The sequence below is a fragment of the Pipistrellus hanaki genome, assembly GCF_964339955.1.
Source record: "Pipistrellus hanaki genome assembly, chromosome: 15".
Classification (NCBI taxonomy): Eukaryota; Metazoa; Chordata; class Mammalia; order Chiroptera; family Vespertilionidae; genus Pipistrellus; species Pipistrellus hanaki.
In genome coordinates this window covers 41,331,273-41,348,336 of record NC_140517.1, presented here as the reverse complement: position 1 = coordinate 41,348,336, position 17,064 = coordinate 41,331,273, and the positions used below count along the sequence as shown (strand labels likewise).

The 17,064-nt window shown below is 44.2% G+C and overlaps 2 long non-coding RNA genes across 3 annotated transcripts in view; one reads left to right on the top strand and one right to left on the bottom strand.

Moving 5' to 3' along the window:
* Positions 1 to 17,064, top strand: part of LOC311609980 — a 106,356-nt gene that overhangs the window by 8,693 nt on the left and 80,599 nt on the right. The gene's annotated exons all lie outside the window — the stretch shown is intronic.
* Positions 1 to 17,064, bottom strand: part of LOC311609981 — a 530,187-nt gene that overhangs the window by 497,813 nt on the left and 15,310 nt on the right. Inside the window, exons 2-3 of one of the 2 annotated variants that reach the window (XR_014792878.1) lie at positions 4,303 to 4,434; positions 3,871 to 4,141 (exon numbers count right to left, since the gene is read on the bottom strand). The exons of the other annotated variant lie outside the window; for it this stretch is intronic. This is a non-coding gene — a long non-coding RNA (uncharacterized lncRNA). Of the gene's footprint in view, positions 1 to 3,870; positions 4,142 to 4,302; positions 4,435 to 17,064 lie in introns of those variants that run through there. 2 annotated transcript variants of the gene reach the window in all.

The window sequence follows — 17,064 nt, the reverse complement described above, 5'->3', positions numbered from 1 at the left end:
ATTATAAGGAAACATGTATTCAAGAACTTATACTAAGTATCAGTAAGAACAGCAGATCTGTGCCCTCTGATCCACGCCCCCAACCCTCCATGCTCACCACCCACACCAGCTCTGTATGTGGAAAGTAACATTATGAGTGGACCGTGCCAAAAAGATAGCTTCCCCTTCTCCAGTCTCCCAGTCAAGGACTATAGGGAGCATCACTTCCAGTGGGAAAGGCTGCCAGCCTTACTCAACCCCGCAGGTCCACGGGTCAGAGGGTAATTTCAGGGAGGTGTGATTGACAGGTTAGGGACTTTTCCCTCCATCTAGATCAGAGGTTAACAAACTTGTTTGTGCCCTAGACCCCTTGCCATGTTTTTCGGTTTTGGGTAGACCCCCTACTTACCTGATATTGATTTTTTTGTAAATTTCTAACTGTAGTGAAGTTTAGTGTTAAAATTTAATAAAAAATAATGTACCTACTTTTCTCCGGCATTCTCAAACAAAATAACACTGATTCACTATAATTTGTATGATAAACTACCAGTTTATATTTTTTAAAATATTTTCTCAGAACTTTCCTATTCAAGATTCAGGAAACGAATGAACATATTTTTCTCACATTCATATTTATAGAGTGACGAATTGAACAAGTCGGTGCAAGTTCGCGAAGCTTTGAGACAAAAATTGGCAAGAATGTTTACTGTGCATATGCTTGTAACAAGATGATACTGGTATATCATTATCTGCAGGTTTTTATCCTACAACTTACACAATTTTATAAACATATATAATAAATTTTTTACTTCATAGGTACTTTTATAAATAATTTATATGCTTTTATATTATAAGATAATATGATGTAAGTAAATAGGTACTATCAGTGTATGTTGAGATCCACTATCGTGGACCCCCATTTTCATTTCATGGACCCCCCAATTTTTTTTTCTCTGACGTAGACCCCTTGCAGGTTGTCATAGACCCCTGGGGGTCGATATAGACCACTTTGGAAATCACTGATCTAGATGTCACACATTGGTTCGAGCAATAACAGGCTCAGAATACTGGGTTCTCTGTCACTTTTGCCCCAGCTTGTTTGTAGTGAAGATTTTCCTCGTTGGGAGAAGTAATTCATGAAGGCCAGGGTCTACTAACTTCTGCCCAGTGCCCTGTGTAGATAGCAGAGGGGGCATTGTGAGGAAAGCCCTCCACTGTCCTTGCCTCCAGTTCTCAAGCTGGTGGCTCAGAGACAAGATAAGAACAGAGCTTTGCTTGGCCGGTGAACCCTTCCCAATCTGGAACCCCTCTCACAATCGAGGACTGCTGACTCACAACCACTCACCTGCATGCCTTCCTGATTGCCCCTAACCACTTCTGCCTGCCAGACTAATCACCCCCTAACCACTCCCCTGCCAGCCTGATTGATGCTAACTGCTCCCCTCTCATCCTGATTGCTCCAAACTACCCTCCACTAACTGCCGTGTCCTGCAGGCCTGGTCACCCCCAACTGCCCTCCCCTATTGGCCTTATCACCCACAATTGCCCTCCCCTGCTTGCCTGATCACTCAGAACTGCCTCCCCTGCAGACTATCTTGTGGTGGCTATCTTGTTTCCACATGAGGGCAGCCATCTTTGACCACATGGGGGCAGCCATTTTGTGTTGGAGTGATGGTCAATTTGCATATTACTCTTTTATTATCTAGGATATTCATAGGCCATAGACACAGACAATAGAGGGGTGAAGGCTGGAAGACAGGAGTGGGGAAGAGGGCATGACAAGGGAGGGGAGAATACTTTAAACAAGAAAGTTTTATAATACTTTAAATAATAAAGATAGGTGTTTTTTGTTTTTTTTTTAAAATTCAGATAGGGTTGTTTCTGAGGCTGGCTTGGAGGTTAGTTCTGACCCAGGAGGACTCCTATTAGCTGTCACTTTCCCTAGTTTTCCCTAGTTCAACAGCTAGCCTGGGCGTGAGCTTGTCATGGAGCCTCCCGGCTCCTCTGCATTAGTGACCACAACCACCTTCATTTTTAACAAGACAGCCCTTCACCATGAATTCCCCCCACACATTTCTGTCCCAAATAAAATCACATTCTAGGGAAGAACATTGAAAGTCCCTGTTCTTTTTAAAAATATTTTTATATTTATTAAATTGATTGGGGTGACATTGGTCAACATGACATAATAGGTTTTAGGTGTGGGTTCCTATGTTACAATATCGGTCTATGGTACCATGTGCCCACCATCCAAAGTTAAATCTTCTCATCGCCTTATATTAGGACCATTTATCCCTCATCCCCACTTTTTAATGTTTTTATTGATTGATTTTTTTTTTTGAGAGAGAGAGAGAGAGAGAGAGAGAGAGGAAGATAGAAGTTGAGAGGTAGAACATCAATAAGAGAGAAACATCAACATCAGCTGCCTCCTGCATACCCTCTGCTGGAGATGGAACCCGAAACCCAGGCATGTGCCCCGACTGGGAATGGAACTGGTGACTTTCTGGTGCATGGGTCACCACTCAACCTCTGAACCACACCGGGCAAGCAAAGCTCTGTTCTTATCTTGTCTCTGAGCCACCAGCTTGAGAACTGGAGGCAAGGACAGTGGAGGGCTTTCCTCACAATGCCCCCTCTGCTTTCTAAACAGGGCACTTGGCATGGGTTAGTAGACCCTGGCCTTCATGAATTGCTTCTCCCAACAAGGAAAATCTTCACTACAAACAAGCGGGGGCAAAAAGTGACAGAGAGTCCAGTATTCTGAGCCTATTATTGCTGAGGGGAGCCTGGAATTGATGTGTGACATCTACATGGAGGGAAAAGTCCCGAACCTGTCAATCACACCTCCCTGAAATTACCCTCTGACCCGTGGACCTGCGGGTTTGAGTAATGCTGGCAGCCTTTCCCACTGGAAGTGTTGCTCCCTATGGTCCTTGACTGGGAGACTGGAGAAGGGGAAGCTATCTTTTTGGCACGGTCCACTCATAATGTTACTTTCCTCATACAGAGCTGAAGTGGGTGGTGGGCATGGAGGGTTGGGGGCGTGGATCAGAGGGCACAGATCTGCTGTTCTTACTGATACTTAGTATAAGCTCTTGAATACATGTTTCCTTATAATCCATTTCAACTTCCTTCTTGCTTCTCTGGGAACACAAGAGATTTTCGAAGTTCCTTAACTGGATCGCCCCTATAAAGACTCAGTTTTAAGTTATAATCTCAATTACTAACCCCAGCATTAGATGGGCCATGAGCGGTGACCTCATTAGCGACTTGAAGCTCCCACAGCCATGGGTACATCTCTCCCTGGGCTGCTCAGGCCTCAGAACACAGGTTAGGCTCAGGCTTCCAGGCCCTTAATTTCTGGCACATGTGAATTTGTGTTTCATTCGCACCCAACTATTTATTGAAAGACTCTTTCAATAATATATGCCTTTTGAAAAGTGTCTGAGGGCCAAGTATGTGTCAGGTTCTGCACTTTAGACATGCCAGGACAAACAACACAGCCCATCTTGTCTTCCCAATGATTAGATTCCACTGTCTCCCCTTCCCTGGGGAAAGGGGCAGTTGAATTGCAAAGAGAGAGTGAAAGGCTGAGAGAACATGACCAGTGATCCTTCTGTTTAAGGAGTCAGGGAATATCTCCAGAAAGAAATAACATTTTTGTGAAGTCAGGAAAGACAAAGCATCTATGGCAGGAATAACCCTCTCTGGCCTCTCCACACCTTTGGCATTCAATCAAGGCCACAGAAAAGACAGCTATGATGTATGCTGATGCCTCAGAGACTGGAGGAGGAGAGGGCCGGATGGGAAGATCCTGTGAGATCCAGCTGATCATGCAGACCACCTCCCACCTGAAAGATGGTTTCTTTCGTGAAAGGATAACAAAGTCGTGCCTGCAGAGAAATCATTTTATTGCTGGGCAAGAGTTCTTGAGTTGCAGGGGAAGGATGTCACCTCTGTCACTCAGAGAATGCCTTTCATGCTAGAGATCACTTGGCTTCCTGCCATTCTGTGTCTATCTTTATACTGCAGGATTTCCACTCTTTATCCCTGTCGTAGTTTTCAGTGAGTGAGCACCATACCGTCCATAAACTCCCATCGGCTGTGCATCCCGTATAGGATTTGCCATTATAGATAAAGGGAAAGACACATTTGGCTAGATCTGAAAAGTAGAAGCACAGGGTGTGGAAATTAGCTGTGGTGTGATTGTGTTCATCTAAGCAAGAGAAAAGGGACATGAATGGCATACCGGGGGCTGGGTGAGGGGAGGATTCCAAATAGGAGTCAATTATGGAGATCCCCATATGCTTCTCACATGCTTACCATACTCTGTGCAATATTTCCAGCTCCCTGAATATTCTGGGTCTAGAGAACACCAATAGTATCCAGTGCGAACCTTCGTGCAATCAAAATATTTTATGCCTTCAAAGGTAAACGGGAAAGCACAGGGTTCCTCTGAAAAAAAGAAGCAGGCATTATTCTCCTCACAACGCTTAAGCACCATTTGCTGTGCCATAATTCTGGTTACGTTTCTGTTCAAGCCAGCCCACCCCGATAAAGGGAATGCGTGGCCAGAGCCCCCTGCTAAGCACTCGGGGTGTCCAGATCCATATGGCCTGGCATCTGTCCTGTGACAGTTGTAACATCCCTTGACATTATTTACCCAGAAACATTTATTGCTTGTGGGCTTTGGTGTTCCAGGAGACAGATAAGTTTGCAGGACCACAAAGCAGCCTGATTTTGGATTATAATTTCTTTGAATACTGACCCAACGATATGTATTTATTGATTTTTAGACAGACAAGAAGAGATGAAGGGAGACACAAAGAGAAACATTCCTCAGTTGCTTCCCATACACGTCCAGATAGGGGATCAAACCAGCAATCAATAAGTATGTGCCCTGACACCAAATCGAACCCACAACCTTTTGCTGACCCTCCAACCAACGCAGGCACCCGGCCAGGGCTAGGATCATAATTCTTTATACCCTGCTGACTTGTTGTGTCTGGAGCTGCGGCTTCACCCAATTCAACAGCAAAAATCTAAGTCCATGTCACATTTATAAACACAGGTGATGTCTCCTTATTATCGTTAATAGTCTGCCTCACATCATTCAGAAGCCCAATTACAATCCACATTCATGGGGTAACAAAATGAGTTTCAGCGTGCACCGACTTTGGCACTTGAATAGGTTTTGGAGGAAAACTATGGAAACCAGAGAGGGCTTCGTGGCCAAGGCATCTTTGTCTTGAATGAATTCTCTCAACTGCATTACTGAACTTACTGGTGGCGAAGCTCACCTCTATGGAACTCATGTGCCTATTTCTTTCTGTTTGAATACCCTCTGCCCACACTCATTCCTGCCTGTGCATCTTTCACAGGCTCCCTGAGTAGCACGCCATCCCTTGGAATGAGGCCTGATCCTGAGGCTCCAGCCCCACTATCTAACAGTCGCTTGACCTTAATGACTAAACACCTAGGGGGAGAGAGAGGGGAGAGGTTCACCTCCCCCTACCATTACTGAGAGGGCAGTCTTAGCCCATGAATGTAAAATCCCTTTGAAGAATACTGATAGGACTTGCCACCTAGCATTAGTTTGTTTGATTTGAATATTACTTTTATTTTCTTTATTTTCCAACATTTCTTATAAAACATAACATGCTAATTAGACAGGACAGCTGAACAACCTTCCAGATGTCATTCCTGACATCCTTCTGGACGAAGCCTCTGCAGAAGAAGGCAAAGCAAAGAAGGTTAGGGGCAATCAGGCAGGGAAATAAGTGGTTAGGGGTGATCAGGAAGTCAGATGAGTGATTAGGAATGATCAGGCAGCAGAGTGGTTAGGAGAGATCAGGAAGGCAGACAAGCAGTTAGGGGTGATCAGGCAGGCAGACAAGTGGGTAAGGGCAATCAGGTAGGCAGGAAGAGGCAATTGGGGGCAATCAGGCTGACAGGCAAGTAGTTAGAGGCGATCAGGAAGGCAGGAGAGCCATTAGGGGTATCAGGCAGATAGGCAAAGTGGTTAGGAGTAATCAGGTAGGAAGCCAGAGTAGTTAGTGGTGGTCAGGCAGTCAGGTGAGTGGTTAGGGGCGATTAAGCAGGCAGGCAGAGGAGTGGTTAGGAGTCAGTGGTTCCAGATTGTGAGAGGGATGTCCAACTGCTGGTTTAGAGATGATCTTCAGCAGTTAGACATCCCCTGACTTTTCCCAAACTGTGAGAGGGTGTAGGCAGGGATGAAGGACCCCCCCACCCCCAGCCCATGCACGAATTTTGTGTGCCATGCCTGTACTGTGTGTATGGTCTCTAGGTTTGGCCTGTAATCAGGGCCATCTTCCCTGGCTGCCTACAGCTGACCCTGCACCTTACAGCCACCCACTCGGGTTTCCCTCTTGCCATCAGACAATTGGAGCCTGTCAGCCAGGGAAAGGGATCAAGAGGTGGTTTGTGCTCCTTATAGTGATTGGTCTAGCGGTTGTACTGGTAGTTTCACCAATAGGGTCAAAATTTGCATATTACCCTTTTAATATATAGGATCTATACAGCTAATATGCTAAGTGTCCTTCCATCCATCCAACAGGTCGCTATGACATGCTCCAATCACCAGGTCGCAGATGCTCAATGAAGGAGTTGTGTGACACACAGAGAAATGGCACCATGAAGCTGGAACCCACGAAGCAACCCTCAGAAGATTCTCCCAAGTGGAACACAGGCCCTGGCACCACCCCGAAAAGAGAGCCCTCTAAATCGCAGCTAATGCTGCCAAGACCCCAGCCCAGACCAGCCCAGAAACAGTCGCTGTGGGCACCAGGTAATGACATCATATAGCAAGGCCTGGCTTTCTTGCCATAGTGACAATTAGCCTCCTTATAGTTTCTTCAGCCCAGAAACATGACTTGCTTTATAGCCAGGTGGAAACACTATACTGTAACCAAATGTCTGTGAAGCGTTTTCCTGTGCCTCATCTCATTTGATCCCCACAGAAGTCCTGGAGTAGGTAGATAATAGACTCGGGGGAATTCTATTTTCTTTCATTAGCAGAGAAAAGGAGATTTCGAGAGCTTAGAAACTTGACCGACTAAAAGAAATAAGAAATGGTGAACCTTGAAAATGACTTCAGGCTTTCTCACTGTGCAGAATATAGTCAAACACTGCTGCAGTTAAATATTTTACCCTTTGTTCTCCCTGCGTAATCTACAATAATAATCTCCTTCATGTTGATATTTACTGCTGTGTTTCTGACAATTACCTAAAAGAAAAGTTGGGGTGCTTCACTGGGCTGAAAAAAAGTTTAGATAAATCAGAAAGCAGGTCTAATTAAGCAAATTTATTCTATATACATAAAAGGCTAAGTTGACTCATGCATGTGTGATATATATAAAGCTCTTGCTGGCTTCATTCACTAAATCACAGTCATTGTTGATTGTGAATTTGGTTAACACTTCTATTATAGAGAAAGGGCAAATAGCAATATCAAAATATTTCTTCTAATTAATTGCCTTTCAATGTGCATGAATTTGTGTACCAGGCCACTAGTCTGAAATAATTGGAGGAGAGTGGGTCCCAGGCTACAACTGAGATGGAAAAAATACAGGGTAGAGGAGATGGAAGGAGGAGAAGAGAAATGGATGGGGATGGTTTGAGTCCATTTGATGGCAGAAATGCTCTGCAGCTATAACTTTTTTCACATTAAAACATTATAATTTTGTATGTGGTAAGAATACCAGGATTGAGCTCCATGGATCTACTCTACAGCATAGTGGCTATAGTTAACAACACCATATTTTCTTCACATTTTGAAGGCCATTTTAACAGAAACAGGTACATGAGAAAGCTATAAGACATACCAGATTAGTAAGAATCTTACACTTTCTCATTGACAGCTAAGCGTTAAATGGCCAAATGGGACTCAACTCATACCACATTAATCATGCATATGCCCTGAAATATGGCTCCCCTGTTACCCTGAACATGTACCCCTATTTACATCAGAAACTCCCTGTGAACAATATAAGAAACCTGTGTGTAGGGGCCCAAAACTGGAATACTAGAAATCAAATTTAGGAATGATGCAGCTATGTGGGGATCGATAGTTATTAGCACTATGAGCTTTTGAGTCAGACTGACTAGGCTTATACTTCAGAGACTTGTTTCAAAACAAGTTCTTAATAGAGTTTGGCCAACCTGTGCAATATGGTTGAGGTAGTTGGAGCATTGTCCCATACACCAAAGGGTCAAGGGCTCATTCCCAGTTAGGGCACATATGTAGGTAGTGGGTTCAGTCCCCAGTTGAGGCCCATACAGCAGGCAACTAATCAATTTTTCTCTCTCACATCAATGTTTCTTTCTCTTCTCCCTTTCTCTCTCTCTCTCTCTCTCTCTCTCTCTCTCTCTCTCTCTCTCTCTCTCTCTCTCTCTTCTCTCTGTGTGTGTGTCTTCCTCTCTCTCTTACATCAATAAAAACACATCCTCAGTGAGGATTTTAAAAACAGTGTTTGGCCCTTGAGGCACACTCAAGAACATTATTATTATTTACTGAAGGCAAGATGCACCAATGCGTGCATAGGTAGAGTCCCCAAGCCTTGCCTGTGATCAGGGCCATCTTCCCCGGCTGCCAGCAGCTGGCCCTGCCCACCAGCCTCCACCCACCTCAGTTCCTCATTCACAATCCAGCAATGGAATCCTGAAGGCCAGGGGAGGGTCCAAGAGACTGGCTGTTCCGGCCCACTTGCCAGTCCCACCCCAGCTGCCCTTCACCCTCTGTGTGTGGAGTGACTTGCAGGGTGGGGGCTTGGCCTGGTGCTATCCACATCCCCCCCCCTCCACCCCAGGTCGGTGCCCCTTTGCCATTGGTGATCAGAGCCTACTGGTGGGAGAAAGGGACTGAGATGTGACCGATTGAGCAGTCATTCTGGTTCCTGTGCCATTATGGTCTGTAGGTTTTAATTATATAGGATTATTAATAATACTAGTGGCCCAGTACACAAAATTTAATGCACAGGGTTGTTTTTCAGCCTGGCCTGAACCACTCTAATCTGGGACCCCTTGGGGGATGTTTAAGCCCAATCCCTCTAGCAATCCAGGATCACTGGATCTTAACTGCTCACCTGCCTGCCTACCTAATTGCCCCTAACCACTCTGCATGCTGAACTGCTTGCCCCAAACTATCCCCCTTGCTGACTTGATCACCCCCAACTGCCCTCCCCTCTTGGAATGATCACCCCTAACGGCCTCTGCCTCGGCCCTGCCACTGTAGCTTTGTCTAGAAGGGCATCCAGGAAAGTCTCCTGGAAACTCTCCCACTCTAATTAGCATATTACCCTTTTATTAATATAGATAGAGGCCTGGTGCTCAGGTGGGAGCCAGCTGGTTGGCCATGAAGGGTGTACCAGATCAGGGTGGGGGTCCCCTTGGGGACAGGGCCAGTTTGGTTGAGGGGCCTGGGGCAGTTTGCAGGCTGGCCACACCCCCATCAGACCTGCCCACGAGGGGACATGGCAGGCCGGGGCAAGTGCCATTTAAGAGTTGTTTGCAGGCCAGCCAAGCCCTCAGCATTGTCTGGGAGCATGTCCAGAATGTCTCTGGAGAGAACCAAGATGATGGCATAGGTAAACACCTAAACTGCTGCCTCACACAACAATTTCAAAACTAAAACTAAAAGACAAAATATCTGTCACCCAGAACCACAGGAAAGCTGGCTGAGTGGAAGTTCTTCAACTAGATGTAAAGAGAAAAGAGCATTGAGACATGCACAAGCACTGAAAAGCTGAGGTACGAAGGTGCACAAACCAGGCTGGTGGTGGGCGTTGCCTTTTTCAACCTGAAGGGAAAAAAACACCTGATTATTCTGAAATCCAGTTTCTGGATAGACACAGGGGACCCAAACTCCTAAGGAGAGAAGCTGGACTGTCTACCATCGGATTAGAAAGTGAGGGGGCCTTGTTTGCAGAGCTGTGCGCAGGAATAATTTTTTACTCTGCTGGGGCGCAGGACATAGGGACACAGAGACGCAGAGATGGCTGACTGGCAGCCCTCACTGTTTGCCATTCCATAGCCCAGTGATACCCTGTTACCCTGCCCCACACAATCTACAAACCCTCCCAAGCACCAACCAGTGGCTTTTGCATATGAATGGCCTTCCCTATCACACCTTAACCTAGCGAACTACAGCCTTGGTCAGACAGCTCCAAAGCCTTCAAACCGCAAGCAAAGAGGAGAAAACTGTAGTTATCACTATAGCTCCTGCTGGGTGGCCTCTGACAATAGCTGACCTTCACCCCATTGGAGATCCAGAAGCCAGTGTACCCTGTGGTCAGCGTGAGACACCAGATTTCAATTCCTCATATCCATAAGTGACACATTCAAGGGGCAGACTCAATGAGAACCAAAGGCCCACTGTCATAAGTCCTGCCCCATAAGTGTGTCTCCAACCCAGTAGTTCTTCCATTATAGACACAGCGGGTCATCACAGCCAATTAGCCTGGAGGTCAATTCCTCCCAGTGTACCAATAGCAATTAAGGCTTAACTACACCAAGACTTTGCACTCAGCCCTTCAAGGGTTGTACAAAGAGTGTCTACGTCAGGTGTTTGAGGAGGATGAACTACTGTCCCCTGTGGGTCACCTACCAGACAAAGCCACTCCATCAACACAGGGAAGAAGCCAAAATGTGGAAACAAAGAAACATGAAATGTTTGAAAGAAAGAATGAAAGAAATGAAGGAAAGCAAACTACTGGACATACAGTTTAAAACAACATTTATTATGTTACTCAAGAATCTTCTAAAAACTACTGAGAAACTTGACTAGACCTCTAAGGAGCTTAGTGAGAGTTTCATGGACCTTAATGAGAATGCCAAAAAGATAGAAAAGCACCAATCAGAAATTAAGCATCACTGTCTGAAATAAAGAATATACAGAAACTCAGCTGTAGATCAACATAATGCAAGAATCGAACCAAAAATCTGAAACATGAGGAAACAAAAAAACACCCAACCAGAAAAACAAAAAGAAAAAAGAATCCAAAAATATGAAGAAAGTGTAAGGAGCCTCTGGGATAACTTTAAGTACAGGAACATCAGAATTATGGGGGTTCCAGAAGAGAGAGATCAAAATATTGAGAACCTATTAGAAGAAATAATTACAGAAAACTTTTCCTACCTGGTGAAAGAAATAGACTTAAAATCCAGGAAGTGCACAGAACCCCAAACAAAAGAAATCCAAAGAGGACCACACTAAGACACATAATAATTAAAATGCCAAGTGCAAAAGACAAAGAATCATGAAAGCAGAAAGAGAAAAACAGTTAGTTACCTGCAAGGGAGTACTCCTACAAATGTCAGCTGATTTCTCAACAGAAACTATACAGGCCAGAAGGAAATGGCAAGAAATATTCAAAGTGATTAACAGCAAGTACCTACAACCAAATTGCTCTACTGAGCAAAGCTATCATTCAGAATTGAAGGTTAGATAAAGAGCTTCACAGACAAGAAAAAGCCACCACCAAACCAGGATTACATGAAATGCTGAAGGGTATTCTTTAAGTAGAAGAAGAAGAAGAAGAAAAGGAAAAGATAAAAATTACGAACAACAAAATGACATCAAATACATACCTACCAACAAGTGTATCTAAAAATCAAGTGAATAAAAAAAGGATGAACCAAAAGGATTGATGAATATAATAGAATCAGGACGTAGAAAGGGAGTGGACTGACAATTCTCAGGGGGAAAGTGTGTTCGGGGTACTGGAAGAGATTGTACAAAAATCTTACACCTATTGATGAAGACAGTGGCAGGGGGTAAGGGTATGGGGTGGGGTGGGGAATCAGATGGAGGGGAGCTATGGGGACACCTGTAATAATCTGAACAATAAATATTTATTTATTTATTTTTTAAAAAACAGAAGGTTTTTGGAAGGTCTCCTGGTCTAATTACTGTATTACCCGTTTATAAATATATATTATTATTAATTTTATCATTCAACCCATTTCTGGTGCACTTTCTTCCACCTCAGTCTAAGCCTCTCCCCACCCCCCTTACCTCCACTTTCAGAATTGCCCACTTGTAGAATTGCACAGGCACCCGCAAAGATAAGAAAGATCCCAGTGCGCAGAGCCATAGCTGCTGGCCTTCCTGTGACTGATGAAAGTCAGCCTCTCCTGCCTTCTTATATAAAATGCTTCCCTCACACCACCCCCAGCAACCAGATAGAATCAACCTCCTCAGGGCAGTGCGTGTGTGTTTCTAAGCCGGAGAGCATGAAGTTCAAGATTATCTCTCAGCTGAAATCACAGGTCGTTGACTCACGGCTTAATATCCCTGAGTCTCAGAAGCTTAAAATGCATTTAAAATGAGGCATAGATGTTTGTAAAATCCCTTTGTTTTAGTGTTTCATGACCAGGAAAAAGGAAGAGGGAAAGATGAAAAAGACCTCTGCTCTCACAGGGTATTCAACCCCATGGATATGGACTATACCTTGGTAAAGGCCAAGGAAGCTGGAGTTGGAGGTGGGCAAAGAGGGAAGTGGGTCTCCTGCAATAATGTCAACATTAAAAAATTTTTAATGAAAAAAATACTAAAATGGCCCCGCTGGCATGGCTCAGTGGTTTAACATTGACCTATGAGCCACCTCACTCTGGTGCAAATCCATGGGCCATTTGTTTACCATAGTGAACAAAGAATAAAATACTTAGAAATGGATTTAACATAAGAAATTTAGAAATATACTCCGCAAACTACAGCACATGGTTGAAAGACATAAAAGAAGACCTAGCCCAGCGGGCGGGGCTCAGTGGTTGAACATCAACCTATGAACCAGGAGGTCACAGTTCAATTCCAGGTCAGGGCACATGCCCATGTTGCAGGTTTGATCCTCAATAGGGGGTATGTCGGAGGCAGTCTATCAATGAGTCTCTCTCATCATCGATGTTTCTATTTCTCTCTCCCCCTCCTTTTCTGTCTTAAAACAATAAAAATATATTATTTTTAAAAATAAAAAGAATGAAATGCCCTGACCAGTGTGGGCATCATCCATGCACCTAAAGGTTGCTGGTTCAATTCCCAATCAGAGCATATGTCCAGGTTGCTATTTCAATCCTCAGTAGGGAGTGTGCAGGAGCCAGCCAATGGGTGTTTCTCTCTCACATCAATGTTTCTCACTTTCTCTCCCTTTCTCTTCCTCTCTCTCAAGAAAAATCAATGAAATATATTTCTAAATGACGCAATCATACATACCACATAAATAAACCTTGAAGACATTATGCTAAGTGAAAGAAAACAGGTGCCAATACAACATGTGCTATGACTCCATTTATAGAAAATGTCCAAAATAGCCATAACCGGTTTGGCTCAGTAGATAGAACATCCACCTGCAGACTCAGGGGTCCCAGGTTCAGTTCCGGTAAAGGGCATGTACCTTGGTTGCGGGCACATCCCCAGTGGGGGGTGTGCAAGAGGCAGCTGATCGATGATTCTGTCTCATCAATGTTCCTAACTGTCTACCCCTCTCTCTTAACTCTCTGTAAAAAAATCAATGAAATATATATTTTTTTAAAGTATGATGATGAAAATTAAAAACTCACTAGAGGGACTCAAAAGCAGATCTGAACTAGTGAAAAATAAATGTTGGCAAACTTGATAAGTGAATAAATGTATCTAATCTTAAGAGAAGAAGGAATAAAAATGAACAGAACCTAAAAACCTGTGGGACACCATCAATAGAACATCCACGTAATGGATGTATGAGAAGGAAAGAGAGGAAAGGGCAGAAGTTAGATCAGTTTGGGAAGTACTGGCATCTTAACAGTGTTGTCTCCTCACCACACACATGGGATGTCTTGCCACTGGTTTAGGTCTTTTCCCATTTCTTTCTGCAATGCTCTGTAGACATTAACCAGGTGGATTCTATGATGTGTAAATTATACTTCAATAAAGCAAGCGTGAAAAATGAGACTAACAGGAAGTTCCTTGGGTACTTACACTGGGTCCCACGATTTGGATCATTCATTATTCAGTCAGCAGGAGAGATGGACATTGTGTTTTTCCGTTCCAGGCATTGAAGTTTCTTAATGCTAGCCAGAAAGCCCTAGGCATTTCTCCTGGGGTCCATCTATGTACTTTCTGCATCGACCTCATAAATTTTCATCATTCCCTATTGAGCTAAGAAAACTGGGCAGACTTCCTCCCTTGTTGCTCCAAGCCTGCCTCCTCCAGCCCCAGCTTACTAGCTCTGCTCCTGACTGGACCCCGGGTTGGCCTGGGTGGGGTGCGATGCCTCCTCTCCTGGGCTGTGAATACATGTGATTAGATGCTGCTGTCCATCTGGTCTGTGCACTGGTGGGTGCTGTGCATGGGCTCATCTCATACTATTTAAGGTGGGGTGTCCCTCCCTCAACAATGGTGTGACCAGGAGGTGATCCGAACAACATAGCTCTTACCTTCACAATCCTACCAGGACTGTGGAAAGAGTGGGTCAATCCTGGCCAACAGATCTCTCTCTCTCTCTTTTCTCTCTCTCTCTCTCTCTCTCTCTCTCTCTCTCTCTCTCTCTCTCTCTCTCTCTCTCTCTTAAAATCTATAAAATTTTCTTTTTAAAAAATGGTGGGGTCATTGGGACACTTCTTTGGCAGCCTGCAGACCGCTACCCTCCTCCTCCTAGATGTCTGTTGTGACTCACTATTTCTGCTCCCAGACCCCACACTGAAAAGAGAAAAAAGGAAAAGACTGACTTATCTCTCCTCTCTCTCTCTCTCCTCCCCTCTGCCTCTGCATATATTTCTATCTCTCAGACCTTGCATAAATCTCTCCATGATTCCAGGCTTTTACAAAATACAAGAGGTTATTTTTAATTGTCAAAGATGCTAGGAAAAGATTCACTGGAAATCTAGGCTTAATGGGTTGGGGGGGGGGTGCTGATGAAATGCAAGTGATTTATGAATATTCTATTTTATTCTTTTAGAAAGGAAATATATAAAATGTTTAGTGTGACTCAAATATTGTAGGTTGATCTGAGCTTCAAAACTGCATTATCAACGTTTGAATGTGTTTGTGGTGGGCTTTCCACATTAGTTACTGTTATTGTAGGGGTAAAAGTTACTCTTTTACAAGAAAGTAATAAAGATCAAATATGCAAAACTGGAAAGCTAATTCTATAGTGTTATCTTGTTCCCTTTTTGCCATTCACCATTGGCAAATGCATGAGACCTTGGCACATGCCTGTCTTTGAGGTAAAACCTTATTTGTTTATTCATTATTATCCCACCTAACACAAGAAATGGATGTCTTTGTCACTCACCTTAACCGAAGTCAATTACATCACTTTTAGTGGATGTGGTGTGGGGTTCAGCTGACCGTTTTCTCTTCTTTGTACCAGCACTATGCCTTCCTACTCAAGGCCAACCACACTTAATCCTTCATGAGTACACCCCTTGGTTATTTCTCCTTTTTTAAAATATTGGTTTTAGAAAGAGGAAAGGAGGAAGGAAAAAGAGAGAGAAAGAGAGAGAAAGAGAGAAAGAGAGAGAGGGAGAGAGAGAGAGAGAGAGAGAGAGAGAGAGAGAGAGAGAGAGAGAGAGAGATATCAGATGTCTCATGAACATGTCCTGATCAAGGGTTGAACTTGAAACCTGGGTGTGTGCACTGACTCCAAAGCAAACTTGCCAACTTTTAATGTACGAGATGATGCTCCAATCAACTGAGCCACACAGCCAGGGCTATTAGTCCTATTCAAGGAAACTAGCAGCCTGAACAAATAAAAGAAGTAAATAGGGGGTTTGGGCCTGTCTGGCATGGCTCAGTGGTTGGGCATCGACCTATGAACCAGGAGATCACGGTTCAGTTTCAGGTCAGGGCACATGCCCAGGTTGCAGGCTTGATCCTCAGAGTGGGGCATGCAAGAGGCAGGGGATCACTGATTTTCTCTCATCATTGATGTTTCTATCTCTCTCTCACTCTCCTTTCCTCTCTGAAATCAGTAAAAACATATATATTTTTTTATTTTTTAATTTTTAATTTTTATTTTAAATCAATCTGTTCATATTATTACAAAGGTTCCTCATTTCTTCCCCCCTCCACCATATTCCCTCCCCACCTTCTGCCCTTTCCCCACCCCACATTGTCCTCATCCATAGGTGCACAGTTAGTTTATGTTCAGTCTCTTCCCACATCTACCACTTCCCTTTTCCTCAGAGAACTGTCAGTCTACCCCCCTCCCGTATCTATGATTCTATTATAATCAACAGTTAATATTGTTCATCAGGTTTTTTAATTTCCTGTTTTTTTGTTAATTAATAAACTGTTATATATTTAAGAATATATTTTAAAATCTCATAATTTTAAACCTTGTTTTTTCTGCCCTGGGAACTGAGAAGCAAACTTGTTTACATGTAAACTTGCACTTGGGCTATCAAAAGGCATAGCCATTCAAATGTAAATGAACACCTTGCTTAAAGATAGCTGCTGGCTGGAATTGGATTACCTGTTTTGGTTGGGAAGGGCACATCCTCCCCTTTCTCCATTGAAATCAAGGTGTTAGCTTTCAAACCTCTTTTTGGCAAGAGACCTTAAACTTTCAGAACTTTAAATTATTCAGATAGTAAATCTATTACTTAGCATTTTCTCAAATCAATAATACCCCCACATTCCCAAGGATACACTTCAAACAAAGACACTTCCAAATAGATCAACCAACCTCATCTAGATCCCACACAAGGCACTCACAGATCAACACACCAGTGCTACAACTCAACACATCCAGATCTGAGCCTTCATCACTTCATTCAGCAGACCCTCAAGTTCCCCCCAAAGTTTCCAGCCATGTCTAAAAAGCAGCCCTGGGGCATGGGCAGGTGAGGAGGGAGCCGTTCCAGGCATGGCTGCTCTGGGCCTGGCGGCTGTTGCACGGAGCCGGCCTCTGTTGCTCCTAGCCCTGCTACTCTGGGTCCGGCTGCTGCCACGCTGCACCCAGCTGCTCCATGCCTGGCTGCTGCTGTTCCCGGTCTGGCTGCTTCGGGCCTGGCTGATGCTGTTCCGCACCTGGCTGCTCCAGGCCCGGCTGTTCTGGGCCTGGCTGCTCTGGGCCCGGCTGCAGCGGG